At 47.4% G+C, this 18,117-nt stretch overlaps 1 protein-coding gene across 2 annotated transcripts in view; it reads right to left on the reverse strand.

Annotated features, from left to right (window-relative positions):
• The window catches only part of CCDC146 (coiled-coil domain containing 146), a 950,534-nt gene that overhangs the window by 442,195 nt on the left and 490,222 nt on the right, over positions 1 to 18,117 (reverse strand). The window lies entirely within an intron of this gene.

The following is an 18,117-nucleotide window of genomic DNA, read 5'->3' on the forward strand; positions in this document are numbered from 1 at the left end:
GGTCGTCCTACTTGCCCCTGTATCAATCAGAAACTTTCTGTCTTTCCCTAGTACTTGACTGTGAACATAGGGACCTTCTTGATCTACAGGAATCTCGATGAGAGGCAAGCCTACCTCCCTCTCTAGGCTGTTTCATGAATATGGCTGATACTCTGGATACTCGGACTGTGCATACTGGTACATCTGCTGTGTAACATGCTGTGTTGCAGCAATAGGCTGCGGTGCTGGAACTGTCTGTTGTGCATTCTGTGGCTGAGAAGTCTGTGAAACTTGTTCTTGTCTAGGCGGACGTGGTCTTTCTTTAGTCTTACCGGTAGCTATGTTGTGTTTCAGAACTGCACACTCGTTTATAAAATGACCTGGCTGTTTACAATAATTGCAGGTCCCTTTAACGGGAACTGCAGGATGACTGGCTTGATTCGTGCCCCTCTTCTGACTGTCTTGTGGAACAGATTGTGCAACTAGTACTTTCATTTTTGTGTCTTTCATACGTTTTCTTTCATGATCTTGCTCTTCTCTGATTCTATTCTGGTGGTACTGGAGCATCTGTAACATCTGGGACGGGGTACTAGCTTGCCATGTACTTTCGACTTTCAAAACTCGATTCTTAACTTGTGGACTAGAATTCTCAACTAATTTAGTAACAAAAAGATGAGGGTATGACTCACTACTTGTCTTGAGGCCACTGTTTATGATAAAACATTTCTCAAATCTAGAATAAAAATCACTAGTGTCTTCGTCTTGTTTCTGTTTACAGGCTGAGATTGCATCCCAGTCTTCCTTTTTAGTGGCTAATAATCTTGGCAAAACTTGTATTAACAGTTCTGGTAATTCTTTACATTTCTCTCCAAGACCGGTACCTGGTACTCGTATCTTATCTTCAGCTTCTAGAACTGCCCAATCGATCTTTTTCTCTCCCACCTCCCAATCTTTTTCCTTGAGTTTCTCGTATACCCCTGCGGGCAATAAGACTTTTAACATTTTAATTATATCTGGATACGTGTATTCTCCCATACGGAGCATGTCTTTTAATTCTCGGTGGAACCCTGCTGGATCTTTGTCATGACAGGGAATTAATTTCTTCATCTCTAAGAGTTCCATCTTTGTAATCGGAGTGTAAACAAACACTCTTTGCATTTCACCATCTGTTGTCCTAACTGGGTGTACTTCTCGTAACGGATTCTGTCTGTCTATGTAAAAGGGTTTACTTTCTGGAGGTGAGACATGAACAAAATGCGGGTTCAAAAACATACTATATTTCTGGCGCTGTTTTAGAATGACACTAATTAAATCGGTACCTAAACCTTTCCATCTATACTGGAGTAACTCGTTCAGGACATCATGTAACGGACCTGGATCAGAATGTTGACCCTCATACAGAGTAATGAGGTGCTGGATCATATACATACCCACCAGTCGTTGCTCGGTTGGGGGCAATTTCAGAAACATTTGTGCCACTATTTCATCTGGAAAAGTGGTAGAATCAGTAATCCATCGGACTGCTGATCGGGCTAGTTCTTGTTCATGCATAGTACTTAACTCACTATAACCGATTCGTGATTTCAGAATGTGATCGGTAGCTTGAAATACTTGTTCTAGAGAACCTTGTTCTGGTGCTGGATGATGAAAAACTGACTTGTGTTCTAGACGTAAATGGCGGTCTGGAAATCTAGATTTTCCTACATACGCTATTCTGGCGGGATTCTCGTCCTCTACCTCTTCAGTAGAAGAGTCATTTTCTTTCTCGCTTACTTGTGCTGCTTTACGTTGTTCGTGTAACTTTATTATTTCTTTACGAATTTTCTTGTACATACTCTCTATACTACTGATGGTTCTGTGTTTACCCTCGGCTATATTATCACTCCACCTTGTCAGGATTCTCATTTCGGCTGGATCTTTGGTCGGAGAATCTTGTTCCCTTATTAAACAATTAATCAGAAACTTTAATAGCATGAGCTGGATCTCAGCTTTCCTTTGAGACATGGCTTCGCCAATACTTTCTGGATCATCCCCTGTACGGATGAAACGATATATTCTGTCTAGATCTTCTTTCATATTCGGTAGGGTATCCAAATACCCGGTCACCCGTCTTACACGGATGGAATATATAACTGTACTATCATCACCTGCAACTGGATCATAGCGGCATTCAGTAAGAGCTCGTCGGATATCTGCAACGGACTTGTATTTGGGCGTACGCTGTAACGCACATTCATGTAACTCGACTAACGTTACTCGTTGGTGTGGTGGCGGGGTACCAGGAGGACCTCCTCCTGCGGCCCCTATACTGGAATCGTCGACTGATACTCTTCGTGCTGGCGCGGCGGGAAATTGCAATGTAGGCTGGACCGGGGGTACAGTAACAGGTACTCCGGTGACTGGAGGAGCAGGATTTACATTATTTACAGGGACTGGCGGAACAGGATTTGCATATTCTGGAACCGTGTCGTCCAAGTAGGATGAAATGAAAATATCAGCTGCGGTCGGTTTGTGACGTAGCTTGGTCGGAACTAATGGTGGCGGAAAATTACTGGATGCCTCCGGGGTTGCTTTTGGCAAGCCCTCGGCAAGAAGAGGGTACATACCCTTAATGAGGGCATTCCTCTGTCTGTCTGACTGTTCGGTTTTAACTCGTTCACCTATCTCGATTAATTCCCTTTCTTGGGCTCGTTCTAAGGATTCTTTACTTAATTCTGACTTTCTGATTTCTTTTTCGGTTCGTTTATGAGATTCTTTGCGCCATAACTCGATGGCATCTTTCTGTGACTGTCTGGCTTTCTTTTTCCATAATGCTTCTTCTACTCGCATGATGCACTCGGCATCCCATGTACCCGATACGGGCCATCTATATTTCTCTTCTAACTGTTTGGTATACTCTACCCATAAATCTAGATACAATATGGCACTTATGCCATGCTTCTGATACATAAAATGACCTGGACTGTCCCTAGGCGGGACAGGAACTGCTGCTTCTAACAGACCTTTTCTAGTTTTCAACTGACGTAGTTTAGAAAATAACGGCATGACTGAACTGTAATCTAGACACAATACAATACACAATGAACACGATAACTACACCACTTTCATACCACGACATTAAAATACATGAATGACATTTTAAAATAACAGTTCGAACAGAATACTACCTGGGATACGGAAAACAGAATACATGAATCTTCTCGAGAACAGAACTGACTAGAACAGAAACTAGATGCACTGCTAAAACAGTACGAAACTTACCGGTCTCATAAAGAGACACGTCAGGACCCGCATCCACCGAAGTGGACACTTCGTTTTGGGTCTGTGTACCACCAAAACCCACGGACCAGAGTCAATTAGATTGACCCTGTCTAGATACTACCCCAGCAACGGTACTCACCGGGCAGCAAGAACGGAAGGCCTCGGACTGGACTGGACTGCTTCGACGCCGGACGGACGAACTTCGGACTTCAGTTACGGGTGGGCCTCCGGATACCTCGGACCTTGGACTCTCGGCTTGGGCTCTGGTCGGGACTCGCCGCGTTCCTCCACCGCCTCGTCTGGATGCTGGACCGCCACCTCCGTCTCCTCCGTGGGCCTGAGGGATACTTGAAGCAGAAATATCTGCACGTGCACGGTATGGTTCCGTCACGGCTGCAGAGGGTCAGGGGGCCGGCGTGGCTTCACCGGCGCGTGGGGAAAGGGCAAGTCCCTATTCGGGCGCCATTATGTGGTATATAAATAAATAATACCGGATCTAGGTTTTACTGGACATAGTAATAACAGATAGCTCAATAAATAAGAGTCAAGATTCGAGGTAGTAGGAGTTTGCAGGTTTAATACAGCATAAAGGACAGGAACAGGACAACCTGCATGGGAATAGGATGACAGGGCCTGACAGGGGGGCCCCGACAGCTGTCGGGCAGGATCTGGAATGAGCGCGCTAACATTTAATAACAATACACAAGCATATATACTAAAACAGTTGCATTACAATGAATACAGTAGGCGGAGCAGTGGGTGTGGTCAATAGCAGTCGCGAAAGATAAGGGTGAAAGTAGGTGTAACAAGAGGCGTATACATAGACATGTGATGTAAACGTAACAGAATATGTCATAAATGGGGCGGAAACATGGAGGGGGCTACCTAAGGAGCCGGGACCTCTAACCTAATGGTGCGCGCAAACTGACAATGACGTGTCACTAGGAGAAGCTGGGGGCTATGAACTCTGTGCTAGGAGTAGAGACTGAAGTCTGGAGAGTCAGGGCGACATGTACCTAAACCCTATCTAGTATCTAATGTTTAGAGGACATGTTGATATAAACTAAAAGTCAGGAGGGGAGAGGCTAACAGACTCTAAGACTGGAGCATGCATTATTCTACATGTAGTGCGTGTTGAGGAATATTAAATGACCATTAATACAGTATTTCTCTTACATGGAGACGTAAAGGCTAGACGATGACGGAAACTATTGATGCGATTCAGTAGCTTAGGAATGCAGAGAAGGAGGGCTGGACTGATAACTAGAATCATAACATACTCTTGGCAGACTCGTAGGCAGAGCCAGGCCGAGCCGGGCACTGTGAGGCAGGAAGTAAGTGAAGGGTCGAGGATACAGGTGGGGGCTGTATCGCTCCTCAGCGAGGGCTCAGGAGACAGGAGCTGAATCTGGTGTCCGGGCCCTTTTGAGGCCTAGAAACGGGGACTTTACAATGGAATAACATGCACACTGGGAAACGTGGCAACGTAGCTTTACATAGGCCCAACATTCGTGGTATTCACGAGAACTGGAAACTGGCATACTAGAGATGGACACAACTGTAATTGCGTCTTTAATCGAACATGGGGAATACATATGCATATTAATCATGCACATATAACATAAGATGGGGAACACGTAGGGACACAGAACATGGCAAAATTTACTTTTCCACAGTTCCATCGGAGGTTCAGATCACCAAGAATTAAGTTTTTGGAATCGCCAAGTGCGTCTTGTGCAATCAGGTTTGATAGTTGTTCTCCAAACTCATTATTTCTACCCGGGGGGTGATAGAGTAGGTGGCACAGTAGAGAGTCGTTGTCTTTTGTCTTGATGACGGTGGATAGACATTCAAAGGAGTCGTACTCGAAGGAGGAGGTTTCTGTGATGCTCCAGCTGTCCTTGTGGATGATAGCGACCCCACAACCTCGTTGTTTAATCCTATCTTTGGAGATGAGGGAGAAACCGGGTGGAACCAGCATGTCTAGGCAGGGAGGGGATGTCTTATTAAGCCAGGTCTCCGTGAGGAACGCAACGTCAATGTCATGTGTGAGGATGGCTTCGGCTAAGTCCGTTGCATGTAGAGAGGCCGATCTGCAATTGATTAGGAGGCAGTTGGTTAATTTCTCCTGATTGCTGGTGGTTCTATCTTTAGTCTCTCTAGGTATAGCGGTGAGGACTGGTAATCTCTGTGGTTTGACGATGGGTAGGTCTTTCCGGTGACCTGTGATAACTTGGATTTTGGATTTAGGTGACTCAGCAATGGAGGAGTCGTAGGTGGCGGCTAGTAAGGCTGCTTCCCTGTCTGACATAGGAGCTTCTGATCTAAGCGGCCTGGAGGTCGGGTGTTTTGAGCCCGCTGGAGTGGGAGAAGAAATAGAGGACAAGGGTCTGGTGCAAGGGGCTCTTGTTGTTTCGTTTTTTTTTAAAATCAGAACCCTGGTCCTTGGGGAGGGGGGCGAGAGGCTGGGCACTAAAGGCTTTTAAGGGCCCCTGGGTGATGATGGTTTTGGCGTGGAGGGAGGTCCGGGGAGAGAGTTTGTGGGGGTTACAGACTATACCAAGGTTAGAGAGGATTTCTGATAAACCTTGGGTGATAGTGTTGACCTGGTTTTCCAGGGCTGCGAGCCGTTTTGATATGGACTCAAGGGAGGGGATGTGGGCATCCGGAGTAGGGCCGAGTGTGTTAGGGTTCGAGAGAGTGGGTTGGGAGATAGGGGTCAGGGTGAAGGACGGGGGGGTGTTCAGGGGAGGGCCAGGAGGGGGTTTAGACAGGGGGGAGGTAGGGAGGAGGACAGGAGGGGGTTTGGACAGGGGTGGTTTGAGAGTTGTAGGGAGACTCGAGGGGGAGAGGCTCGTTGGCTGAAAGCAGCCTGTTGGCGTGGGGGTGATTGCTGTAGGAGGCTGTCGGAGACTGACGTTGGGGGAGGTGAGGTAGTTGGAGGAAGGGGTAGAGGAAGAGGATTGAGTGTCCTGTTGATGTTGGGTGGCTGTGCGTGGGGGGTGAGGTATGGCTGGGGGAGGGGGGCCTGTCGGGCTGGATAAGGGTCACGGAAGGGCGTATCAAGGTCTTCTCTGTTTGTTGTGGTAGTGGTCGGAGGCGGCGTTGGGGCGATGTTAGGGAGGGTGGGAAGGGCTGACCTAAGTGCGGGAAATATGGAGTCGAAAGCTTCCAGGTTCTCGTTGTTGGCTTGGATGAGGACCGTGCCATTGGAGAAGATGGTCACGGTTATATAGCCTCTGCCAGCTGATCTGAACGGGAGAGTCGCGGTTAGTTTGCAGCTGTGGAGAGTGGAGGTTGTTTTGGCGATAAACATCCGCGATCTAATCGTGGAGACCCAGTATTCCGGTCTTTCAGTGTGGAATATTAGGTCCATCTTCGTCGGTCCATTGGAGGCCGAGTGGTAGATGTCAATGATTAGGGTTTCTTTAGGATTGCGAATGAGTTTCTGCTTGAAGGTGCGTCGCAACTTAGTAGAGAGGAGTGGGGGGAAAATGATGGTGAAGGAGTTCCGACTGTGAGGTTTAAGGTGGGCAAGTGGGGCTGGTGGAGGAGGGAGGGGCTGGTCCGGGCCATCATGGGTGTGGTGGAGGGGGGAGCCTTATTAGGTTGCGGTGTGGCGCTAGGGTGGCCCGGAGGGCAGGCGACAGGTCGAAGGTGCGGTTCAGTAGGACACGTGGTTAGGAGTCATGTGGGGCATTGCAGGCCCTCCTGGTCCGCTATTCTGAGCAACGTCGTGCAGGTGATGGTCGGTGCAGGGCAGTTAGACCAAGTGCCTCTGCCTAGGTGGAGGGGGGGATCTCATTGCCCCATGTTATGCTTCCCCGTGGCAGCCAGTGGCACAGGAGGGGAAGGCTAAGCTAGTTAGCAGCTATTATGAGTAAGCACTTTATTAATGTGTATGATGTTGGTTGTAGAAATGACAATTTATTTATTTTCTTAATGCATCTTTCGCTATCCAATGTTGGTGAGAGTTGTTCTTCTGCGCTTTTCCCACTTCTCTTTTTTTCCCCCTCCTCTTTCCCTTCCTTTACTACTCTCTTCCTTCTCTTTTTTTTTTTTCTTGTTGTAGTCCTACTTCTGTTTTTCTGAAGTGTCCCGGTTTTATGTTCACAAGATCTGGTCACACTGGAGATAGGGCAAGGGCCCCTGTAGCTCCTTATAAATGATGAGGCAGGACATCCCAGTTGCCCCTCTGTTTGGCGCCCCCCGTATCTTCCAGTATCTGGAGGCTCTGGTCAGGCGACGTCCTCTTTGGCCGCCATTTTAAAGTCAGGCACTGGACCGGTGGTGGCAGGAAACATGGGGCTCTGATGAAGAGGCTTTGGTTACTGGGGTAGACGGGGCTGAAGCTTGGTGGTGCCCAAATAAGAGTCAGTAACTCACGGGGTAGAAGAAAAGCGGCTACGGAGTAGGCTCCGGTCAGGCGACGTCCTCTTTAGCCGCCATTTTTAAGCCAGGTGCGGGGTCGGCAGCGTTGGGAATCCTGGAGCTCCGGTGGGAGAGTTTAATGACTTCCAGTGGTGGTCGGGGCTGTAGCTTGGCGCCCTCATAGCTTTCGAAAACCTCAGAGGGTGGAAGCCGCGGCTCTGGGGGAGGCTCCAGTCAGGCGATGTCTTCTAGTGCCGTCATTTTGAAGACAGGCGCGGAGGGCAGCGTCGGCGGAGAATCCCTGGGCTCCGGTGCAGGAACTAAAGTCTTCCAGGCTGGTCGGGACTCTGATGCTCAAGTTTCCTCGTGCTGGCGTTGCTGGTGAATCCGGTAGCGGTCGGCTGCACTGTGGGTGAGTGTCCTGGGGTCGCAAGGAGGGCAGTGGAGCGCCGATCACCATTGAGCGTGATCAGGCGGCAGGTCTCTGCTTTCCTGTAGCGGGACAGGCTGCACTTTTCAACCACAGATTCCGATCGCGATCCTGGTGCTGGGCAGCGCTGGGGGGGCTCTGATTAGGTGTTTTTTGAGTGAGCCAGGAGCTCGGTTTCGGAGCTCACTACCCCTGCGGCCATCTTGTTCATTGTGTAGAACAAGCCCATAGCATCCATCATACCCAGCTATCCCTAGACGCGAGCTCCCTGCTACCGGATACACAAAGAAGTACAAGAGACAATAATTCTCGGCCAGCTAAGTAGCTTTAATACTTTTTAGGGTAGCTCTGAGGGGGGAGCCACTCACTATATAATTTAGATTGCGTGTTGCAGTACAACATATCCCTAGACCACTCTATTATAGTAGGAGGAGACCATTCATTGCCTAGCAACTTCACGCTTAGCAAGCAGAAATCCCATATCCACCAGTGGTCGTATTTCTTTCCGAACATGCTTAGAGCAGCCAAGAAGAGCATGTATAGGATCGGGCGTCAGTATCTCGCCAATAATAACACTCCGTTTTTGAAAAACTAGTACCCAAAATTTAGCTATATCGGAACACAGACAGGCTAAATGCATTAACACTGCTTGGTCCATTCTGCATCTCTCGCATCTCGCAGAATCCCGAAGCCCGTAATGATGCAATCGGGACGGGGTATAATACACCCTATTAGGAAATTTAAAATGAATAAGACGGTGTCTTCCATTTAGGGAGATGCGTTGCGTGGCCTCGCAGCAATAGCGCCATTTATCATCAAGTGTAACCTCCAAATCGGTCTGCCACTCCAGTCTGGCCTTTATCTAGAAGTTTTTCTGGTAATTTTGTGCCGTGCTATATAGCCTGGAAACTAATCAACAGGTAGCCTCTGCCCGTCGTATCAGCGAGAAGGAGGCGATTTCGGGGTATCCATCATCTCTTATCCGAGCAAATCCCAGAGCGCGTGTCTGACCCTATAAAAGTGAAAAATTATGAGTGGAGTGATGTGGTGTTTTTCTGAGACTATCTCTTCCCATCGCCATCCCATTCCATCCTTCAAAAGATCACCCATTTTGGAGATGTCTAGAAGAGCGAGAGCACGTGAAACCTCCGGTTTATTAACCAGCCGCAGCCATTGGCACCACTCCACTGGGGTAAGTGGGAAGTTCAGGATTGAGGCAGCTTGTCTTTTAATTAAATTCTGCCAAGCGTGAACTGCGGCATTAATGGAATCCAGTAGACCTGTACGCCGTGGTGGTGCTCGGTGCAAAGAAGCGGCAAGGGGATAGGGCGCAACCGCAACCTTTTCTATATGTAAGTGTGGGGGAGAGAGCTTTTGGTGTAGCCAGTAAAACACATTAGCACACTGCGCCACACAGTAATAAAATTCCAAATTTGGTGCCCCGAGACCGCCCATCGAGTAAGACAGTGTCAAGATATGCCACATGACTCGAGGTTGCTTACTAGACCAAGCCAATCTAACCAGCAGTGTGTCTGACATCATGATAGGGAGTGTGTGCTGATCCCAGAGGTCAGAGACAAAGGACTGTGTGAGCAGGAGAGGACCCCACCCACATAGGATGGCTAGTGTATTACACTGGTGCGGCGGTGAGCCTCAAAGGCGTCACTGGTGCCACTGGACAAAGGAACTGCCCCTCACTCAAGGACAAAGCATCCCCCTGCCCCATGCACTGTTTTTCATGTGCAGGAAATTAGTTATGACGGAGGGCGTCCACCTCCACCAGGCTGACCACACCTCTAGGGACTGGCAGCTGAGATGCACGACGGGGATGGTTTCTGCCATCTAGAATTAAGGACCGAAATCAGGTTCTGACTAGTTTTAGGGACGCTCTGTTTGCTTCTTCTGTTTCCAGCCATACTGCCTGGGTCCTGAGCCAAGCTTCCATCCATCACTGGCCACTCCATACCATCTATTGCTGTCCCCGAGCGCAGAGCGCCGACTGCCCGGGACTTCACTTCCCAGGGGGCATTGTGCTCTCGAGGGAGGTGCAGCGTCAGCCAGCCAGCCCATAAAACTTTGTCGGGGCTCCCGTGGCACGGGACACGCGCGGGCTCTCCAAGGCCAAGGGCGGGCCCGTCCTTGCCCATCTGTGTCAGGATGAGGCTGGGCTGGGCCTAATCTCTTGGCCCTCCTATGGACTAAGTGAATGTTTGATTACCAGGAAGGACTCATTCTACATGCTCAAGTAACTGCACCTCTTTTTTTAAGTATTGTTGTTGGTTTTTGCAATTGGTTTAGTTGATTAAGGGAGGAAAAGGTTCAATTTGCTGTACATTATTGCATTTGACTTTCGGTTACCATATGATTAAAGAACTTGGGTGTTAGACCTGTCTGCCTCTGGGGATGTTCTAACCATTATTATTTATTTTTGTCACCCTTAGCCTCCCAGTGTTTCTATTTTTTTTTATGTTCACCAGGATTTTTCAGTGTTGTCAGGGGGCTAGGTGTTCCTTGACTATGTCGCCATCTTTCCCTTCATTTTCCATGAGGCCTAGTCAAGCTCCTGAAAATCTAGGGACGCTTAGAAACCTAAAATGGTGTCCAGCAACTGCCATAACAGTCACTTCAGTGAAGAAGTCCCATTGGATTCAATGAAGAAGGTTCTGGAACCCACTAGCAGGTTCTAAGAGTCCGAGGTCAGCCTATAAAAGGCCAGTACTCAGGTGGCCATTTTGTGTAAGCCTGTGACCAGTGTGGAGAGAGGCGAATTTCAGAGGAGAGCTTTGCACCAGTAGGGGCGCAATTGACCTGTGGCCGACTGTGTTCTACTTGGATGTGACCCCCCTTGGATCCGACCAAACCCCACTGAGTCTGAGAAACATCTTCACACCTGGACTTTCACCTCAAAGGCACCGGAGATTCCCTCGGTGTACTTTGATCTTAGCGGGGGTTTATACACCCCAGGGACACTCTCATTGCTATTTTCCCTCGTTTACCCTGTGGACCCGGCACCTCAGTGAAGAGGTTAAGTGAGCAGAAGGCGCAATCGCCGCGTTGTCAAAGCACACACCGTGGGAAGAGAGCAGCAATGACCGTGGCAACTGCAGGGCAGAACTCCGACTAACCTGCGGGGAGTTCTGTGAGGCAGTGTTGGTAATCCCGGGTCGCAGCTGTTCTGCGGAGCCGTCGGAACAGAGAACGGACCAACGTCAACAAAGGCGGGGCGAAGGAAGAGCTTCCGGAGCCGTCCTCGACATCAGCTGTGAAAGCGGACCTGCGCAGAGGGAGGAACAGCGCTCGCCTGGGGGAGGAGATCGCGAGGAGCTGTGACGCGACCCGCCAACACCGCCGGGGGACGTCCTGCTCCATACCCGGCCGCTGTGGAAGAGTGCCGCATGCCAATCACCCGACCCTCGAGGTGAGGCTGCCCCCGAGACTGACCCGCACAGGCCAAAGGACTCCGGCAGAGATAAAAGTAAGCTGGGCATTCCTAGGGCGAAGGGTGGAGTCAATACTAGGAGGAGCAGTGCTTGAGGGGGTGGCAGGCGATTCCCGCCTGAAATAAGAGCTGGCCAGAGGAAACCTCTGAACTTTTCTGACACAATACGAGCCAACCAGTAAAAAGAGCTAAACCGGAAAAACACGAAGAGAGAGAGAAAAGAGTGGGACTCGTGGGAGGGAGTGTGAAAAGGATTATTAAGGAGGTGAGGTGAGGAGAGTAAGGCTGGATCTCTAACAAAGGGGAAAGTGTATGTATAATCCCACGATCTGAGGTAACAGTGCAGGAAGATCCTATCGAGCTGCATATAAGACAGCAGGGGTGATGTCACTGGAGGCAAAGTGAAATGTGGTGTTAATTTGCCTATTCTTTCCTAGTGGAACAGCCGTGCCAACCAATGTGAAGTATTGTGAACAGTGAATATTAGAGTGTTATGATCCTGCAGAAGCGGGGGTGAAGTATACTCTGGTTCCCTCTTGGGAAACATTTAATTCAATAATCTTTCAGTGTGTGTCTGTAATGTATTGATTACTCTAAGAGAAAGGGGGGGGGGGTCATGTATACTGATTCTGAAATGTGTTATGAAATGTACTAAGTGAGATAAACTGCATTAAGTTGAAAGGTGTTGTACTACTGTAACAAAAGAGCTAACAAACCAAAGAGAACAGAATCTATTTTTATAAAGTGCAAACCTTATTTTCCTAACAAGGTGTAGTGTCGTTCTTGGAATGGATGGGCGCTGAGTTCCTGAGAGGTTTTACGCAAGCTTCACACATTAAGCCTTTGGAATTAGTCTTCCCCTCTGTGCCATGCTATCCACGTGTTGACTAGGAAATCCCTAGGTCTAACATTGGGTATTTTAAAGATTTCATTAGCCTGAAGGGCTAATACGAGAGTTGGAGCCCGTTGGATCTAATTATAGGTCTTATATCTTGATATTAGAAATTAATAATGGGCAAAAGAAAGTTGCCAAGTACCCAGCCCTGTACAGCAAAGAGAGTCCCCAGCGAGGCCCAGCAAACTTTATTGAGTTATCTCACAGGGGCAGTGGGGGCTCTGGACATACAAATATCCTCTGTAGAAGAATTTTTATTTATTTATTTAAAGAGTTTTATATAGCGCTGGCTAGACCCGAAGGTATCAGAGCGCTTTACATGAGAATCAACAATGTAATAGAACAAGTACGACAAATTACACAGTACAACAAAAAAAATATTACACAGTACAACAAAAAATATATAAGCAATACAATTAGTAGGGGAGAGAAAGGACAGAGAGAAGTAGTGGAGGGGGCAGGGGAGGTGAGGAAAGGAGGATAAGGGAAGAGATAATAAGGAGAGACGAAAAGAAGTCTGTCTAAAGACCGACTGGGTAGGTGACGACCATGGAAGGGATCCAAGGCCCATCTTCTCTATAGCTAAACCAGGTAGCTCAATCGGGCGTCAGACAAAATAGTTCAGTCTCAATACATTGAGAGGGGAGAGAAGGAGAGACATAAAATAGAGGGAGGATGAGGGAGGAGAGGACAGGAGAGATGAAAGGAAGTGGAACAATGTGGTTCAAACAATAGAACAGAAAAAGATCAACAATTACACATTACATCAAACAATCAGCAATACGTTTGGGAGAGGGGAGAAAGGAGAGAGAAAAGTAGTGGGGGTAGGGGAGGTGTGAGAGTGATGATAAGGGAAGAGACAATAAGGAGAGACGAAAAGAAGTCTGTCTAAAGACCGACTGGGTAGGTGACGACCAAGGAGGGAATCCACGGCCCATCTCCCCTATAGCTAAACCAGGTAACTCCGTTGGGGATCAGACAAAATAGTTCAGTCTCAAAACAATTGAGAGAGGAGAGAAGGAGAGATATAAAATAGAGGAAGGATGAGGGAGGAGAGGACAGGAGAGACGAGAGGGAGTGGAACAATGTAGTTCAGCAATATAATAGAAAAAGAACAAACAATTAAACATTACATAAAGCAATCAGCAATACATTAGGAGAGGAGAGAAAGGAGAGAGAAACGTAGTGGGGGGTAGGAGGGGTGAGAAAGTGAGGATAAATGAAGAGACAATAGGGAGAGATGAAAAGAAGCCTGTCTAAAGACCGACTGGGTAGGTGACGACCAAGGAGAGAATCCACGGCCCATCTCCCCTATAGCTAAACCAGGTAGCTCCATCGGGCATCAGACAAAATAGTTCAGTCTCAATAAAATGAGATAGGAGAGAAGGAGAGTCATAAAATAGAGGGAGGATGCGGGAGGAGAGGACAGGAGAGACGAAAGGAAGTGTAACAATGAGGTTCAACAGTATAACAAAAAAAAGATCGACAGTTAAACATTACATCCGACAATCAGCAATACATTAGGAGAGGAGAGAAAGGAGAGAGAGAAGTAGTGAGGGGTAGGGGAGGTGAGAAAGTGAGGATAAGGGAAGAGACAGCCGTAGAGACGAAAAGAAGTCTGTCTAAAGACCGACTGGGTAGGTGACGACCAAGGAGGGAATCCATGGCCCATCTCCCCTATAGCTAAACCAGGTAGCTCCATCGGGCATCAGACAAATTAGTTCGGTCTCAAGTGTCGAGGGAAGAGGTTCACTCAGAAACAGGGTGGGGAAAAGAGGCAGGAGCAGGTGGTGGCAGAGGAAAGAAGCAGGAAAGAGTAGGGGCAGAGAGGGGAGAGGGTAGGGGGAAGAGAGAGGGGGAAGATAAGGTCAGGAGAGACGCGGGAGCGTTGGCCCGAAGTCCGGCTATGTAGGTGATAGTTCACCGAGTAAATGTCCTGAGTGGAGTGCAGGCTCTAGGTTGGATGACGGCTAAGATCCAAGTCTGATCGATGACCAGTTTTTTGATTGTCCAGGATTTGCAGTACATCGTGATGAGGTCGACTGTGGTGGCCATCTTGTGGTCAGGCATAGTTCATTCTTATTTAGTCAACAGGCTGATCGGGTTCATCTCAGTAGGTCAGAAACCAATGATAGTTGTTTCAATCAATTTTGCAGTCTTTAGGCTGAGGAAGCAGACAACAGGGCATCCCAAGGTGAGTAATTTAGCCTCCTGGTGACGATCGGCGGCAGGCGCCATTTTGAAGTCAGGCGAGTTTCAGAAAAGAAATTTGAGGGATTAGAATTGCTGGTTATGCCCAGAGGGTTATTATAGAAAATAATCAGGAGCCCCCCGCCACCTAGGTACACCATTGAGTCATCCGGTGATTTTGGCGATGACCAAAAAGCCCTCCAGCTCATCGTACTCTGTTTCGCAGTGGGAGTCAGCAATGGCGGACACTGTTATCACGGGAGCGGAGTCCGCTCATTTCCAGTCCCAATGGATGCAGGCCCTATAGCGATCCAGGCCACACCACAATGTCGACACCGCCGCCGCTACGAGAAGTTCCTCCCGCCCTGCGAAGCGAGATCTGGACCAGGCAGAGGACACCAACCACGCGGCTCTCCCCAGTGGCGTGTGCTACCACCCGCAGCGCCGTTCGCGGGCCGTAGTCAGAGCCCCACTGAATGCACACGGCTCCCCTCGGCTCCTCGACAGTTTGTTTCAGGCAGCGCTCACAGGCACCCGCCGCTGACTCGTGGGGACACTCTGCCCACATCCCCGTGCATAGGTCACCCGAGGGGCAATGAGGCTGTAGCGCCCAGTATGAGTAATCTCCCAGAAAGTATTAAATCCTCAAAAAAAGATTCCCATCAACAGAACATGACTGGTCAACCAGTCAATAGTGTAGAGAATGGGGATAGGAAGGGAAGTAATATGGAGAAAGTCCCAGACACTAAGTTTAATTATCGCATCCGAATGCAACAGCTGAATCAACAATTTGGGGTACCATCCTTAGACTTCAACTATGACAACCTCAAAAGAGATCAACATCTACGCCTACCACCAGAGGCAACGCCATACATAGTTATCTTAGCAAATGTACCAAAATTGGGGTCATCTGAAAACGAAACTTGGGAAATGCTAAGAAACAAAACATTGCACTGGTTATGCAGGAGGGTTGAGTCAACTGAACAACTCTTTACCAAGTTTAAGATGGCGAGGAGGGTCCAGTGGGTTGGCAATCGTGGGAAAATATTACCGGGGGACTGTGTAGTCCTAACATTCAAAACACCCTTACTTGTGGAAAAAATCCTGTGGAAGGCAGGTAACAACCCTATATCAACAGAAGGGATTAACGTACTACCCCTGGGTTTCTTCTATCCACCATCTCTAAGAGCTGTGAGAGAGGACAAGTTCAGAAATGTTGAGGCAATGCAAATGTATTGTTATAACCTCCCGACTCTCAATCGATTCACTACGCTCTCAGGCCTGGAAGAGATTGACTGACTGGTTCAGTCACATCCTACTTATCCCAGGAACAATGTAGAACATACCACCCCTGGACCACTCTGTTCAGATACTACCTTCAATCTTAGTCCACAGGTTTTAAATATAAATATAGAAACGAACCATCAATCTGAACGCCAGATTCCCTTCGTAGAAAGTGAGTCAGTTAGCTGTGGGTTAGTACCCCACTTAATCCTGGAGAAAGAACAGGGAACACCGGGGAATATGAAGAATGTTGAACTCCAACTCAGGTGCACTGTATCTGAGATTATACGGGCAGGAACCTCTAATGAACTTAATTTAAATATCCTATTCTGGAATATAGCGGGCTTATGTTCAAAAACTACCAATGACATATTGATTAATTTTGTTGGGAAATTTAATGTGCTCTGTCTACAAGAGACTTGGGCCATTACGGCAACACACATTGAGGGGTATAAGACTTATTTCACGCCAGCGATTCCTTCTGTTTTTGAAAGGGCCAAGGGGGGACTGATAGTCTATATCTCCAACTTGTTGGGGATAAAGCAAATAATTTTTACTAAATCAGAACCTAATTTTCAAATCATAAGCCTCAATATGAATAAACAAGATAAGTATGTATTGGTTAATTTTTATAACAACATACACAAGGACCAGTTGATTATAATTCTAAAAGAAAGTTGTATTGCCCTGCTGGAAATTCAGAATAAGTGTGTTTTTGTTATATATGGGAGGGCGACTTCAATTGAATGCCATGTAGACAAAACAGTAATTTAACATGTGGTTTAATTGATGAGATCGAAGTAACCTAAATCATTTCCCTCATTCAACATATTGTCTAAACGAGATGTTATTCGTTTTGGAATTGGGCTTCGCAAATGAACTAGGGTCATCACCAATTCCACTCACTCAGACTTTTAACGGTAGAGGAGCAAGCACTATCATAGATTTTATTTTTATATCAAACAGGTACGCGTCCCGCCTGTTGAACTTTAGTACACATGATAATGCCACCAGTGACCACTTTCCAATCAGTGTTTTAATATCATGCCCGCATAAAACCAACAGAAGTAAGTCGGAGAGAAGGTATGGGCAAAAAAACTTGAGAATCAATAGAATAAACGGGAACACTCTCAAATGGGAACAAGTTGACCCACAGGAGATTACAAAAGTGGTGGCAAAGAATTCCTTAAAATCCATAATGAAATGTCTAAATCCCTTAACCTCACACCACAAGGTTTTAAGTAGCTTCATCGAAATAACTAAGGAAATAAAGGAAACACAGAGTTCAACAAAAACAAAGGAAAGGCAAGAGTAAAGGATGGTTTAACAAGAAGAGGGATAGACAGGAAATCAGACAGCTTAGAAAAGTATATAATCAGGCTAGAAAATCAAGAAAAGCTGAATTAAAAAAAGAAATTTGGGTAGAACTACATAAAAGTTGTACGAATAAGGACAGCACTGCCTTCGGGCGGGTTGTTAAATCCCCCTTTCTTTCAGCAGTCAGGGATAAGCCGACAATTGAAATTGCCATAGATAAAAAACACTGGGTAGAACACTTCTCTCAGATTTTTGGTCTTAACGTCGAGGAAATCACGTTACAGAAGATATTGTTAACATTAGTCCTCACATTAACTCTGTAAGCCTTCCCGTAGCTCTCGAAATCACCTTAACAGATGTCGAGCAGGCCCTTAAGGCCAGTAAAGGGGGAAAGGCTCCAGGCCCAGATGGGGTCCCAGTCGATCTTTTTAAGGACAACATGGAGCTATGGACCCCCGTACTGAACAGAGTGCTAGAAGCCACCTGTACTGCTGGGCTCATGGTCAGAATCAATTCTGGTCCCGATTTTTAAGAAAGGAGATCGACAGAATCCGGCCTGCTACAGCCCTATTTTCTTATTAGATTAATTGGGCAAAGTGGCAGGTCGTATCGTTCTTAACCGCTTACAGCAATGGGTAGACGATAATAAAGTACTGTCTGACCTCCAATTCGGTTTCAGGGAAGGATTGGGTACCATGGAGCAAGGCCTTAACTTGACTCTTTTAATGGGAAAGTATGTGAATGCAAAGGGGGGGAAGCTATATATGGCCTATGTAAATCTAACCTCTGCATTCGATTGCGTAAGTCATGCTAAACTATGGAGGACATTAGAAGTGATGGGTGTAGAGATCCCCATAGTTAATTTTTTAAGAGAACTATATGTGAATGCAACTGCCAGGGTGCGGTTTGGCACAGACGGGAAGCTTACGGTACCGTTCAAAGTGGAGAGGG

This window comes from Lissotriton helveticus, chromosome 1_1, assembly GCF_964261635.1.
Source record: "Lissotriton helveticus chromosome 1_1, aLisHel1.1, whole genome shotgun sequence".
Taxonomy (NCBI): Eukaryota; Metazoa; Chordata; class Amphibia; order Caudata; family Salamandridae; genus Lissotriton; species Lissotriton helveticus.